The 13165-nt window shown below is 46.1% G+C and overlaps 1 protein-coding gene across 3 annotated transcripts in view; it reads right to left on the reverse strand.

Annotated features, from left to right (window-relative positions):
- dscaml1 (Down syndrome cell adhesion molecule like 1) overlaps positions 1 to 13165 on the reverse strand; it is a 57279-nt gene that overhangs the window by 23597 nt on the left and 20517 nt on the right. The window lies entirely within an intron of this gene.

The raw sequence follows: 13165 nt of genomic DNA on the forward strand, positions 1-13165 counted from the left end.
GAAGAAAAAAAAAAGCCGACCACAGCACTTAGCCAAACACATGAGAGCTTTTAACATGTCCCATCCATCCAAAGAGATATACACCACAGAGAAAGATGGATGAGAAAGAGAAGGAAAAGAGACTATGGGAGTCATTGTAGATGTTAATAATTGATGTGTGTATGTGTGTGTGTGTATCACCGTAACTGCAGATTAGTGTCATTTTCATTCCGGTTCTGGCCGTGATTCATCCACATGTCAAGAAAAGTGTGTGTGTGTGTGTGTGTGAAATGGAAAAGGAAGGGGACGAGAGAGCGACAGGGAGGAAAAGATGAGGAGAGTGAATTTCAGTGTTTGATTCTTTCCGCTTGCCTAACTGCTTTTGTATTCCATCCCAAGCCCAAAGGGTTCTTTTAGACAGCGCACACTTCAGGCTTTCTTGTGAGTCGCACATTGTTTGGTTACGCTGATGTGACCGCAAAGTGTGTGTGTGTGTGTGTGTGTTTGCTGTTGTTTGCTTTGCATGTTCCCATGTCTCTTTACAAGGCTGACAAGAGAAGAACCTGGTAGAACACAGGTGGACCGAAAGGACGCACACACACGTACGCACACATTTCTCTGTGACAGAAAGGACGTAAGGTGTAATTTCCAAGCCTGCCCTGTTTTTCCCAACCTGGGTATTAAGCCTTACAGCATAATGTGCAATTGTCGAGTGGAACTCTGGATAACACACCGCTCACTCTGTCACAACATGCCTGGAGAAAGAGAGACAGGCCGTGAGGGGGGAGGTGGGGGGGGAGTGCAGGGAGAGTCAAAAATGGTGAAAGGAGAGATGAATGACGATGAGCTTTTCAGTGTTGGAGGAAACATGATTGTATTTTATTGACTGGTGTGACTTTTTTTTGTAATGGTCTAGTTTGGCCGCGTCTCAAAATGTATGCTGGCTTTTAATCATTATTTCATTCCTGGTGAGTAGGGATGCAAATAACTTTTCATAATCGAGTCGATTATTTTGTCGATTCATCAATGAACCTCCATGTATATAACTAAAAACAAGACAAATGCGCAAATTGATATTGCAGAAAACAAATGAATTATGATTCATGTACATCTTGATTATTGTTGTGGCGTGTAGCTTGTCTACCATCTGGATGACTGGATCCGCCCCTTTGCATCTAATACCTGACATTCGCTGTGGAGGACGCCACCCTAACAGGTAAGAAGGGCAGCAGATGGAGATTGATGAAGGGAGTGAGAGCACAGATCAAGAGCAACAAGCTGCCGGGAGCGATGGGGCCACGGAAAGAGAGAGAGGGAGAGGCATGACAGGAGAGGGTCGAGGGCCAAAGTGATTCCTCCACGTCTTGGTCTCCCCCCCGTGCAAACATCTCCTCGTGGGAGACGAGATCAATTCCTGTCTCGTCTGCCAACGCCTCCGGGATTGTTGTCGTTGAATGCATCTTTGTAAACACTCATGCGTCATAGTCTGCTTTTCTCTAATTATTTTTTTTTCTACATGGGCTTCATCCCAGCATGCCCTCACATCCTCCATATATCCTGACCTCCTCTCATCATATCTTGTCTTTTCTTCCTGCCATCCTCCACTTTGCCCTCCACCTCTTTCAATCTCTGCCTTCCACCCCAACCCCCCTTCTTGTCTCTTCTTTAGTAGGAGGGTGTGGAAGTAATGGAGTTCGGTTCAGCTGATTGGCCCGAGGCGGTGCGTCGAGCCAAGTGCAGAGAGAAGCCCCGTGTGTGGGTGTGTGTTTATGTAGTGTATGTCTACACACACATGCAAATACTGAGAGTAGAAAAAGGTGAGGAAAAAAATGGTTTGGAGAGCCTTGGAGCATCGCTTGTCTCGCCCAAAGTTCCCAGTGAGAGACAGCACAACCCTCTTCTTTAAAAAAAAAAAAAAAATGGTGGTGTGTTAAAAGGAAACAAAAAACAGGTGCTGCTAAATATGGATTACTATATCTGCCATTTTCAAAGAGCTTCTGCCAAAATGAGGGAGCGAGGCGAGGCGAGGCAAGGCGAGGCGAGGCGAGGCGAGGCGGAAGTAGAAAAAACGCTCACGCTAATGAAAGGATACGCTGAATGTTGCCAGCACGCAGGCTGGAGCCAAAAAAATGAAGTGGCAAAATATATATTTATTTTCAGATTCAAACTAGTCGAGGGACACAAGACCAAAATAGATGAAACGGCGAGCGAGGGGAAAAAGGGAGAGGAAATGGCGTAAATTGGGCTCTGCCATGCAAATGAAGGCGGCGCTGCAGCAATGCTAACTAACAGCAATTCACACTGTTGGACTCATCACTTATTAATGCTCTAAGGCCCCCCCCCCCAAGCCCCTCCCTTCCTCCTGCTTCCCTTCATCACGGCGTTTTTTTCTCAGCTTCTCGTTCACCCATTTCCCTGCTTTCGTCAGGATCTCGCGTTTTTTTTCCCCCCCGCTCGTTGGCTGTTGCTAGGGCCCGTGCACTCGCATAACAACAGCTGGGTAGGGGGCGCTGTGGTGTGCCCTTCATCCCGCCGCTTCATCAGAAGCCCACGTTTCAACAATGCCGATGGAGGGGAGAGAAAGTGCTGAATTGCTGGGTAATTGATTAGTAGGCCTGGATTAGAGGCCGCAGTGGGGCTTAGAGCTTTGCTTTGCCTATTAATAAAAACAGTTTTGGATTTTTAGGCGAGCACGGACACAAATGCCTGCGTGTGTATCCAAGTCTATTCTTATCGTAAATATTGATTCATCGTCTGTGACTCACTAATGTTTGTTTCCACACTTCCGATTCCATCCCTTCAAACTTCCTGAAATTAATAATCACCATTTTCAACGGTATAAACCATCAGAGACTTTTAAACCTCTTGGTGACAGTGCACACAACCTGTTTGAGTGATTGAACATGTAGTTCAGCGCCGACTCTCCGAATCTTTCAAAGTAAACAATCTGACTCATAGTAAATCACGTACAACATACCCAATAACAGCATGCGCATGCTCGGTTAGAGGAACACACAATTTAGCAGCGGCTAAAAGTACCGATGGAAACGGATAGAAATGAGGCACTGGAGAACATGTCAAACAAGGAAGGTTGCATTCCATTTGCTTCATGCGGTGACTGAAATATAAGATAGCAGCAGGAACAACCATGTAACCCAAATGCACTGGCATCGGAATATCCACGGAAGAGTGCGCGCGTGCAAGCATTGAGACTGGTTGTTTTGTTTATTTGGGAGCTTTTCTTATTATGCTTTGTAGCCCTCCGCAGGCTACTGAAATCTTTTTAAAACACACCAGGCAGAGCCTTTAAATGTGATAGTACTCTCACCTCCAAGAAATCATGCACAACAAGGACACTCTGGGAGAACATAAAAAAAAAAAATAAAAAAAATCTGGCTTGGGGAAGTATGTAAATATTCATCCATCTATACACTCATCCATCCATCCATCCATCCATCCATCCATCCACTCACCATATAAATAAAATTGCATTGCCTGGCCTCATTGACAGTAATTAGTGATGCATTTTTCATAATTTACCAGAATGTGGCGGAAACAAAAAGAGGCAACTTAATGCCTGCGCATGTTACTGCGTTTTTAACATCGCTAATTAATTTCAAAGTAACAAGCCATTCAGACTGACTCGCAGATTGAGCGAATGAGTAAAGCGGCGCTCGAGAAGCGTTCAAGGTCTGCAGTCATTCAGCACCATGGACAGCGACAACATTGCTTCAAAGACGTTCACCGCCTGTTAAAAGGATATTTTACTTATTTATCCATCTTCAGCAGTAGAAAGGTTCTGTTTAAAATTAATTTGACAACCTCATTATTTATTGAAGTTTTTTAATTATTATTACCTACGTACTATTAAAACCTTAAAAAAGCACATTTTGCTTGATGATACTGACAGAAAAAAGACACACAAATGATTGTGTTTGAATAACACTAACACAAAGTATGCGGTCGTGCTGTGCTTTCTGGCACGACTCCGCCTCTTCTGGTGGTTCATTTACTTGGTAATTACCAAGGGTCCATTATGGCTGATTTCGAGCAGGCACTAGGAAGGACTAAAAGCTATTTCATTTGTGCTGCTCATATTTAACGCCCCTCCCTCTTTGCTTCATGTATGTACATGCACGCAGGCACCCAACTACGCATGCATACATGATATAAAAAAAACAAAAAAAAAAACGACTCGTGCAAAAGTGAGTTCATTCAGTGAGCTCGCATGTACACACTTGTGACAATTCAGTTATAATGTTGGTAAGGACTTGATTGAAATAAATAAATAAATAAATAAATAATATTCATGCTACAGCTGCAATATTACCATTGAAATTTAATTTTAGGATTTTTTTTTTATTACGAATTTCATTCATGCCACCATTTAGACCTGCTCTTAGGTAGTCTAAAATGTTGTCTACTTTTTGTCATCAAATTTGCAAGACGCGCCATTTGAATTTGATTAATTGCCCTCTAACCCCCCCCAACCAACCAACCAACCAACCAACCCAGAGTATTAACAACCCATTACAAGGACAGATGAATGAAAATGAAGCCCGCGTGTCAAATCAATGGCGGTCTCTCCCTCACGATCCCCCTCCAACGCTATCATTTCCTTATTTTGCTCTCATCTGTTCCGTCGTAGGGGCGTGAAGCAGTGGCGTGTTTGACAAAGGGAAATCGACACCTCGCGACAACAAGCTCCGAGCGTCCTCCTCCTCTTCCCCTCGCTCTAGTATGAAATGAACACTTGCTCCTATCTCCCCTCTATTCACATTCAAAGCAGTCTATAATAGACGAGCGCTGCCGGGAACAAGCCGGCAGAGAAAGAGCCACAAGGAAGATGATATTACTGCCACTCTTTTTTACTCAATGGCCGACAAAGGCCTACGTGAGGACTTGTGCAAAAATAGCCAGTTGTTCAATGGCAATGTTGTACACAGCACTCTTTTGGTTCGGTTTTCAGGTACAGCGTGATCTGAGGTAAGCAGAGACCTAATGCCTCATTAAAAAGACATGTTTCACTGTCAAATGCCAGCTGCCCAGCCCCCGTCGAGCACACACGGGTCTCCTGTTCCAATATGTGGGTTTCCCTTGGTCACGAGTGATAATTACTGATTTGTTCAACCAATTTAAAATGAGAAAAAAAAATCTATTCAATTTCAAAATCAGTTTGGCATAGAAATTAATGGAAATGAGTTCCGGGGTCAAAATGTCATAAAACTCGAGTTATACAAGAGCAGCAAGGGGAAAAAAAAATAATCCTCTTGAATTCTATCCTCGTCTTAAGCTCGTTAGTGTCTTTTGTATTCTCTTTAAGTCCCACAAACACCACCCAAAAAAATGTCGCTCCACCCCTCGACACACACAAACATATTTTTCAGACTTGTCAACATGCAGTTTATTGTGTTGCTATCGTCTTTAATTATTTAGCCTCATGGTTTATAAATATGGACATGCTCGCCAGTCATGAGAAGGCGAACGGGATGAGGTGAATGCATTATAAACACACAATACACACACACACACACATACTCCTTACAAAGTGACCTTAATTCAGGAAAAAAATAGACAGACAAAACAACAGAATGGTAATTTCACACACAGGTCCGCTTTTGTGTGTTTGTCATTCATTATGTAGAGGAAGGTGCTCTGGGAAAATCTTCTGAGAGCAGAACTTCTTGTGCCATTGTAATCAAACGCTTCATCTAGTTGTAAAGTCATGCATAGGCAATACGCGCCGCCATGTTGACAGATCTTTTCCGACATCACGTATGACCTTTTGCGGCGCCTTAGAAATGTGATCTAGTGGATTATATATTCTCAAGAATATGCACGGCCATCCATTTTCTCTCACGTGTGTCCTTGTTGAGGTGGAGCCCATCCTGGCTGACAATGTTAAATATTGCAGGAATAGAAATAAAGCTATTTATTATGAACACCTTCAAATATTTTACACACTGCCGCCAGCAATTTTGAGATTTCCAGCAAGCACGGGAAGCCTGCCAAAGCTGTTGGCCGCGCCGCGCCACGCCGGCCTACTCGCCCTTTCGCAACGCCATGTTGCCGTGATGTGCCGCAGCATGTTAGCCGTGACACGTACACAGTGTCGGGAAGCGGGAGGTCACCGGGGAGCGCGGCCCGCGCTCGCATGGCTGCACCTTGCGTGGCAGGCGGGAGGGGAAAGCCAGGACTCTCTTTTCCTCGCCTTTGTTGCTGGGCATCTTGGCGACACAGACGCAAAAAAAGGATGAAGGGGGCGGAGTCAAGGAAGAAGGATTTAATGAGGGATGATGGGTAGCGAAGGGACTCCAGACACAGATGTGCCCGATTGGGAGTGGAGCAGCGGTGACACGCTAAAAGCAGCTCCAGACGAGGAAGGCGAGGCCTGAGGGTCTAGGAGGGCCTGAGGAACAAGTTAGGAGGGGGCGGGGCAGGAGGGGGGGGGGACTCAAATGCGTAGCAGCAGATTTGCCTCCCTTCCTGCCTGACTGTTTCTACGTCTCTTCTGCCTCACTGCCCCACGACACTCTGTCCCACTTTAGCCCAATGTCAAAGGCAAAGCAAAAGGGGAGGGGCCGTAAAAAGCCACGAGAGGGCTAATTGGAGGAGAGTGACGAGGAAGTCCACCGGACAGACGTAAGACGGAGACGGCGCTTTTATGTACGGCAGATACGCATACAATCCCTCGACGGGAGAATTCTTTTGTCTGCCTGCCGCACTTAGCATACGCGGAGTCACGCACGCAGCCAAGCAAGCGCAAACGTCGCCTTGCTTATGCGTGTGCGCCTGTGCACGCTCGCACATGCAGTCAGGCGTGTTTTGAGGTCATGTCAGATGATCCGCCGTCCCGTGGAAGGGACTCGTGAAAATAAACACGCTAAGCAAACACCACGTCCACCTTCGCCGGGCTTTGTTTTGTCTTTGGGCAAACGTCGCCCAACCGCTTTACCCTTACAGATGGCCGCATCTGTCAGCACAAACAATTTAGCAGCAAACGGGAATCAAAGTTAGCAAAGATGCAGAGGGTGCGGTTGCAGCTGCGGAGAAACAATTATGGGTGTTGGGAATGAAGGATGGAGGTGTTTATATAATGGATGAGCGCAGTTCCACAGAGGCCGCTGACATCTGCTGGAACGTGGCTAACGCTACGCCGCCGGAGAACCATAACACAAAGCGACTTCATCATCAAAAATCCTGCTTAGACTTGCGGGCTGAGCGTTGCCACCTCAGAACATAGGTGAAGGACGAGGAATGAGTCGTAATAGTGATGGAGAGCGGTGAGGCCCGGCTTGAAAGTAGTACGGAAAAGGTTGACTGCGTGATGCATTAGTGTCTCTTCGCGGCGTTCGTGATGGATGCGGCCTATGGATGCTCGCCGGGCGCGCCAGGAAAAAAACACAAATGGGAGAAATGCAAAGAGGTTGAAGTGAGCTAGAAGAAACTGGAGGAGATTCTGTGGAGGGGGGGGCTGGGGAGTTGTCTGCGCTGCGGGCTTGCAGAAGCGAGGGGATGTGACACACTGGCTGACAGCGGAAGAGAGTGGAGCGCTGTGTGTGTCAGGACCGTGTGCGTTTGCTGCGCTCGTGTCCCCAGGCGCAGGCAAACATTAGCTGCATTAAGTGAGCTGACAGGTCCTTCCCCATTACCAGCGCTGGTGGCCCAGGGAAGGCAAGAAGCGGCCCAGACGCCGAAGACCAGCCCGCGTCTTTGCATTGACAGCAACTTGACCGCAGGTTCGCAACACGGGTTCCGACTCGCCGAACGCACCGAAGAATTTACTACGCTGCAAACTCCCTCGATGCGTCGAAAAACACACTCCATTTATCACTGACAGCGGCGCGCGGGTTGCCGTACGAATGCGATGGTGTGTGTGCGGTAGGTGCACGTGTGTGGCGTATCATGACATCTCTGCTTAAATATTGATTGCTGTCTTGTATGGGTTCGGGGTTAAAGAGCAGCTGCTGCCTCCGCTCTTTAATAATTCAGCCGCAGCAGCACGCACGTGCGTGCGCACGGACACACACAACACACACACAAACATTAGTCCCTGAGGTTGCATTCATCATATTACACACACGGTGCTGCACATCTATTTCATCCTGATGGCCTCTCCTTCTTCTTTATGTTACGCCAGCACAATCCGACAGCGTGTCGCACACAAATAAAGAGCCTGGAGTGTCTGGTGGCGGCTAAGAGAAGCATGGGAACATGTCGAGGAGTTGCGATCGAATCGGTTATCGTTCTTTTTGGGTTTTTTTTTTAGAGATTGGTGGTGATTGGCCCCAAATTGCAGATTATGTAAGCGCTACAAAAATGTTAGCCTACAAACTGGGATAGTCATAGCACAATTTGGCTAGTTTGATAAAAGAGTGTCATAGACAGATTGAAAAAGAAAAAACACCACTGGATGACCGCTCGCTATCTTGCATATCTGTTTGTCCGCCTCCATCGACAATAAAAATGACTTGATCTCATCGTACAGTACATGAGTTGAGCAGCAAACAGCTTGGGAGGTTGGGATGCCTTTGACCTCAAAGAGCACTATTGACAATATCAAGGAGTGGTAGAGTAAGATGGATATAGAAAAAAAATACAATGTAGTCATAGGAGTAGTAGTGGAAAACAAGTGTGTGGGAGAAAAGAAAAGGTGATTCAGTGTAAGACAGCCGAGGCAATAGAGGCTCTTGACCTCGAGGCTATGAAGCTCTCCGCTATAGTGAAGAGTGAAGGGGGGGGGGGGGGGGGGGGGATAGGAGTCAGGGAGAGGATGTTAGTGAAGATGTTTTTCCTCAAATGCGACGTCTCGGCGCTGCAGTGCGAGTGTGCGTTTGTGTGTAATCTCCCCGGGCAGATCCCTCTTTAGCTGAAGCGGGGAAGAATGGAGAAGAAAAGGAAAAGCCATCTTTATCCAAATCCAATTGCAGCTGCAAAGAGGGAGGGAGGGAGGGAGGGAGGCGGGGAGGACGTTGTAATTTGTCTGAGGGATTACAAGTGAGTGCTGGCAGACCATGACGGCTGAGTGTGTGTGCGCGCGCGCGCGTGTGTGTTTCTGCGCCGTGACTTAACCCATAAGAACATTGGTGACGGAATTTATGCAACAGAATTGGAGCAGAGAATTATGAATATTTCTACACGTCAACACGACTCATCATGCCCGCAGGTTGGCTCAAAGGCCAGAAAATGGCAATTATTGCATATTTGCGTCTCTTCAAATACACACACTTGGGTTTACCTGTCATTACGCAGGTTCAGGGAAGAAGAAAAGAAAAGAACCTTTCTACGGGGATGACGATGACCAACAGTTTGGGGCGATTTAGATTAGTCAACAAGTCAACTCATCGCTTCGGATAAATGTAGGTCACGATAGCCGACGCGAGCGTTTCACGTCGGGAAATAAATCGTTCACCTTAAAGTGGATACGATTCCGATTTTATTCATTTCTTTCAACCTGAAAAACTTGACATTCACACACGTTCAAAGTTTAAGTGGCCTCGCGACAACCGCAAATAAAGCCGAGCCGCTCGGCTCGCGCACCTTTTTACATTTTACGAGGCGTCGAAATTGCCCGAGGGACCGAGACGGAGCGAGAGAGTGAGAAGAAACAGAAGGAATCAAGCAAAGAAATCTGAAAACGGGCTTTAGGCCAATACTTGGGTGGCGGGCGCGCTTTGATGCGATGTGACTCTCCGACACACGAGAGGACAAATATCCGCTCGCAGCAGCGGAAGACTTTCGGACAGCTGAGTGGGACGAGTGTCGGCGTGAAGCGACATCAGTGTCTTTCCACGTCTGGGTGAGTGATAGTGATACAAGGCAGCCCGTCGGCGCCGTGCGGCTATTTTGCTGTGACACATAGCATGCCCGGCAAATCACATGACATCCGCGGCAGCCCCTTACCCACAAAGCCAAAGAGCGCAATGACACACATGCGCACCATCACTCACACGTGCACATATGCTGCCGCTTGTGTTGCGCAAACACTGACACATTCTCTCGGGCATTTTACACTGTCGGCTTATATTTAACAAGCGCATGCTCAAATTTGTTCCAATAGGTGCAATATTGTCTGACAATATTTTAAAAAATGCATGCAAAAAATGACAAAAATATGTAAAAGCAAAAATTTGGGGCTACAGTGGAATGCAATTTTTTTATTAAACCTACTAGTGGTATTATTATTTAGTATCGGTATCAATGACCAAAAAATAAAAGCAAAAATGCATACATAAGAATTTTAAAAAATATGCAAAGCAAAAAATTGGGCCTACGGTAGAATATTTGTTTTTTGTATTAAAATTACTAGTGGTATCGGTACTTAGTATTGGTATCAATCCCTAAATAAACTCCACAAAAATTCTACCAGGATCTACACAGGAGAGGCATGAAACATTCCCAACTGCTTTCAATATGACCTGCAAAAGAAGAGGTGCGGAAATGGCTGAAAACAAAGTGTACCTCCGCCCACGCTGAGGATTCTGCTGCCTTGATTCATCAGCGTGCAGAAACATACACTAAGTGGAAATAAAAGGGCACTTGGAGGATGCAGAACTCCGCCGAGGCCGCTCGCCTTTAAAATGTAATCAGCGACGAAAACCCCTGAATGGCCCTCAAAAATTTTAGACTTGTTTGATTTGTATAAAGGTGAGAGTTAATTAACTCAAATGAAATTAAATAATCTTCCCTTGTCCTTGCTTTACCTTTCCACCAGCTATTTTTGGTATTGAACTTTTTTGCACGTCAAAACATCTCGTTTTTGCAATCCATCCAAAAAACTCCCTCTCAACAGAAAGAAGAAGATCCAAGATGTCTTCTTGGCCTCCTGTTGCTCAGTTGAAGCCTCCCGCAAAAGCCACAGGTAGTCTTCACAGAGAGCGGCGGAGATTCTGAGTGCTTTTTTATGTTTGTCCCGTTCTGCCACTATCAGACGGAGTTGAAGATAAAGAATGGAAGCCCCCCACCCCACCCCCCTCCCACTGCAGCACTTAAAGTAAGTCTGCATTATTAATAAGCAGACAAAGCGAAACATTTATTTATCACTGAGGAATAGCGAGGCCTGTCCCAGTAGAGCTGAGATGGAGAAAAAAAAAGGTCAGGAGGGAGAATCAGTGTGGAAAAAAGGATGTCCGAGGGGTTCTGGAGTTGTGCTTAGTGGAAAATCACGGCTGAGATGTTTCTTGAGTGTTCTCTCTGGAATTTCCTCAGGGGTCAGAGGTCAAGACCATGCCATTTAGGAATCGCCATGCCACAATGTGTCAAATGAAACAAAGTTTACAACCCAAATGTCTGAATTTTGAAGAGTGCGTTTGGTAAAAGGAGCAAAAAAATGATATACGTTGGTTACCACAGCGATTAGGCAGCCTGCGAGGGCATGAGAGGACCAAACCGGGTTTCATTTGAATACTGCGCATTGTTCAGCTGTGACTGATGCCTTAGTGTAGGATTTGACATGTGCAAGTGGCTGAGAATGAATGCATGAATGGAACAATTTTATACACGTGGCTATACATTGTGCGCATGTGTGTGTGTGTGTGTGTGTGTGGGGAGCGTCAGGGGATAAACACTCAATAACAGCTGACACCGAGCCGCCCTCTGCTCTCACTCACACAAAGGACTATGATTGTATTACCACGATGACAACTGCCCCCCAGTCACCCCCACCATCAAACCTTCTCCTGCCAAGTGCTGTATGCACTCCAGCTAAGATAACCATCACGATTGTGCACACCACGGACTTACAACAGTCCCATCTAAATCCCTCGAGGCCAATATTTGTAGCCTAAAATGGCGGAAAAGGGACATGTGTCCCCTTTTTTTCATTATTTCTTCATTTTTTTTGTTTCTGCTCTGTGGTAAAACTTTAATGCGTTTTCCCACTCAAGTACTCAAGGAAACTCGTCAGAAATGGCTTGGGCAGCAGAAACACCAAAGTGGTCTCATTGTGGCGGCATTTTAAGAGAAACACATTTAAGTGGTTAGCGGTCAGCTGAGTGCGTACGTCAAGCCGGAGACAAATAATACAAACAGCTTCTGCTCACATCTTGAGTGAAACAAACACACGGAGACATTCCGTCCTGGCGTGGAAGGTCGAGGTGACCACCTTGTGCGCGCGTAATTGTTTAACAGCCTGACAGCCCCCCCCTCCACCCCCCCAGGGGGCCCGTTGAGGCTTGCTGACGATCGATCAAATATTTCGCCTTCCAAGAGCTACGGCGGCAGCCCGAAGAGTGGCTGGCGAGATGGACAGATGCCTTCAAAGCAAAAGCGAGGGTGAGCGAGAGGAAAGAGGCGCACCTCCCTCGGCTGCTGCCATGCGGCTTTAGCCATCTGGTGGCAGAGCCTAAATTAATTAGCTCTGCTCATTACTAGTTTGCGAGAGGCCTGCAGACTGAAACGTGCAGTCACCAGCTAGGAGAGTATCTTTGAAGAACTCTTCTCGTCATAGCTATCATTTTTGCATTCATGGGCAGCTCCTACGGAACAATGATTCAAACAAAGCATCTATGACATCCATTATTCCGTTCCAGAACTTCCTGGAAAAAAACGATAAACATTTTTGTAATGTGTTTGTAGTAAGAAAGGTAGTATTTCATAAAAATGCCTCTTATGAAACGACGCAATGATGTCGTGGTTGAAGATTGTACAGAATTCTCAAGTCATTCTTGGCAGAGGATAAAGAATATATGCTTTCAAGTATTGTTATATTATCTGTCTACATGTTTTGCTCCGCTGTTTGTGTTCAAATATTTGTTGCTTAAAGGAGGGATGCTACTCATTAGCCCGTCTATGACGTTTTGTATTATTAGCATTAGCCCGTGATGTTTTCCAGTAAGCTAGTTAGTCAGAGTGTAATAAAAAAAACCTTGACGCCTGTTTTTTGTGACATAAGGTGAATTCACAATTTTTTTTTTTTTATAGTGGCTGGCAGAACAAGTCCATCCTCTTATGTGACGGCAAAAGGTAAAATAATTGTATCCACCTGTTGCCATTCAGAATAAGTCAAAAAATCTTCCTCAATGGTTGCAATGTCATACGTCTAGCAACGGGAGACTCTCAGGTTGCTGATAGTATGTTGGGAAGCTCCTTTTCTCCCTGCCCCTCTTATCCCACATTTGCTTCTCCTCCTCGGGGAGTGCTCTGTGCCACCATGGAGACGACAGATGGGGCTCAACATCGGTGGGAG

The sequence above is a fragment of the Syngnathus floridae genome, chromosome 7 (genome assembly GCF_059516105.1).
Source record: "Syngnathus floridae isolate MCC-2025c chromosome 7, RoL_Sflo_1.0, whole genome shotgun sequence".
Classification (NCBI taxonomy): Eukaryota; Metazoa; Chordata; class Actinopteri; order Syngnathiformes; family Syngnathidae; genus Syngnathus; species Syngnathus floridae.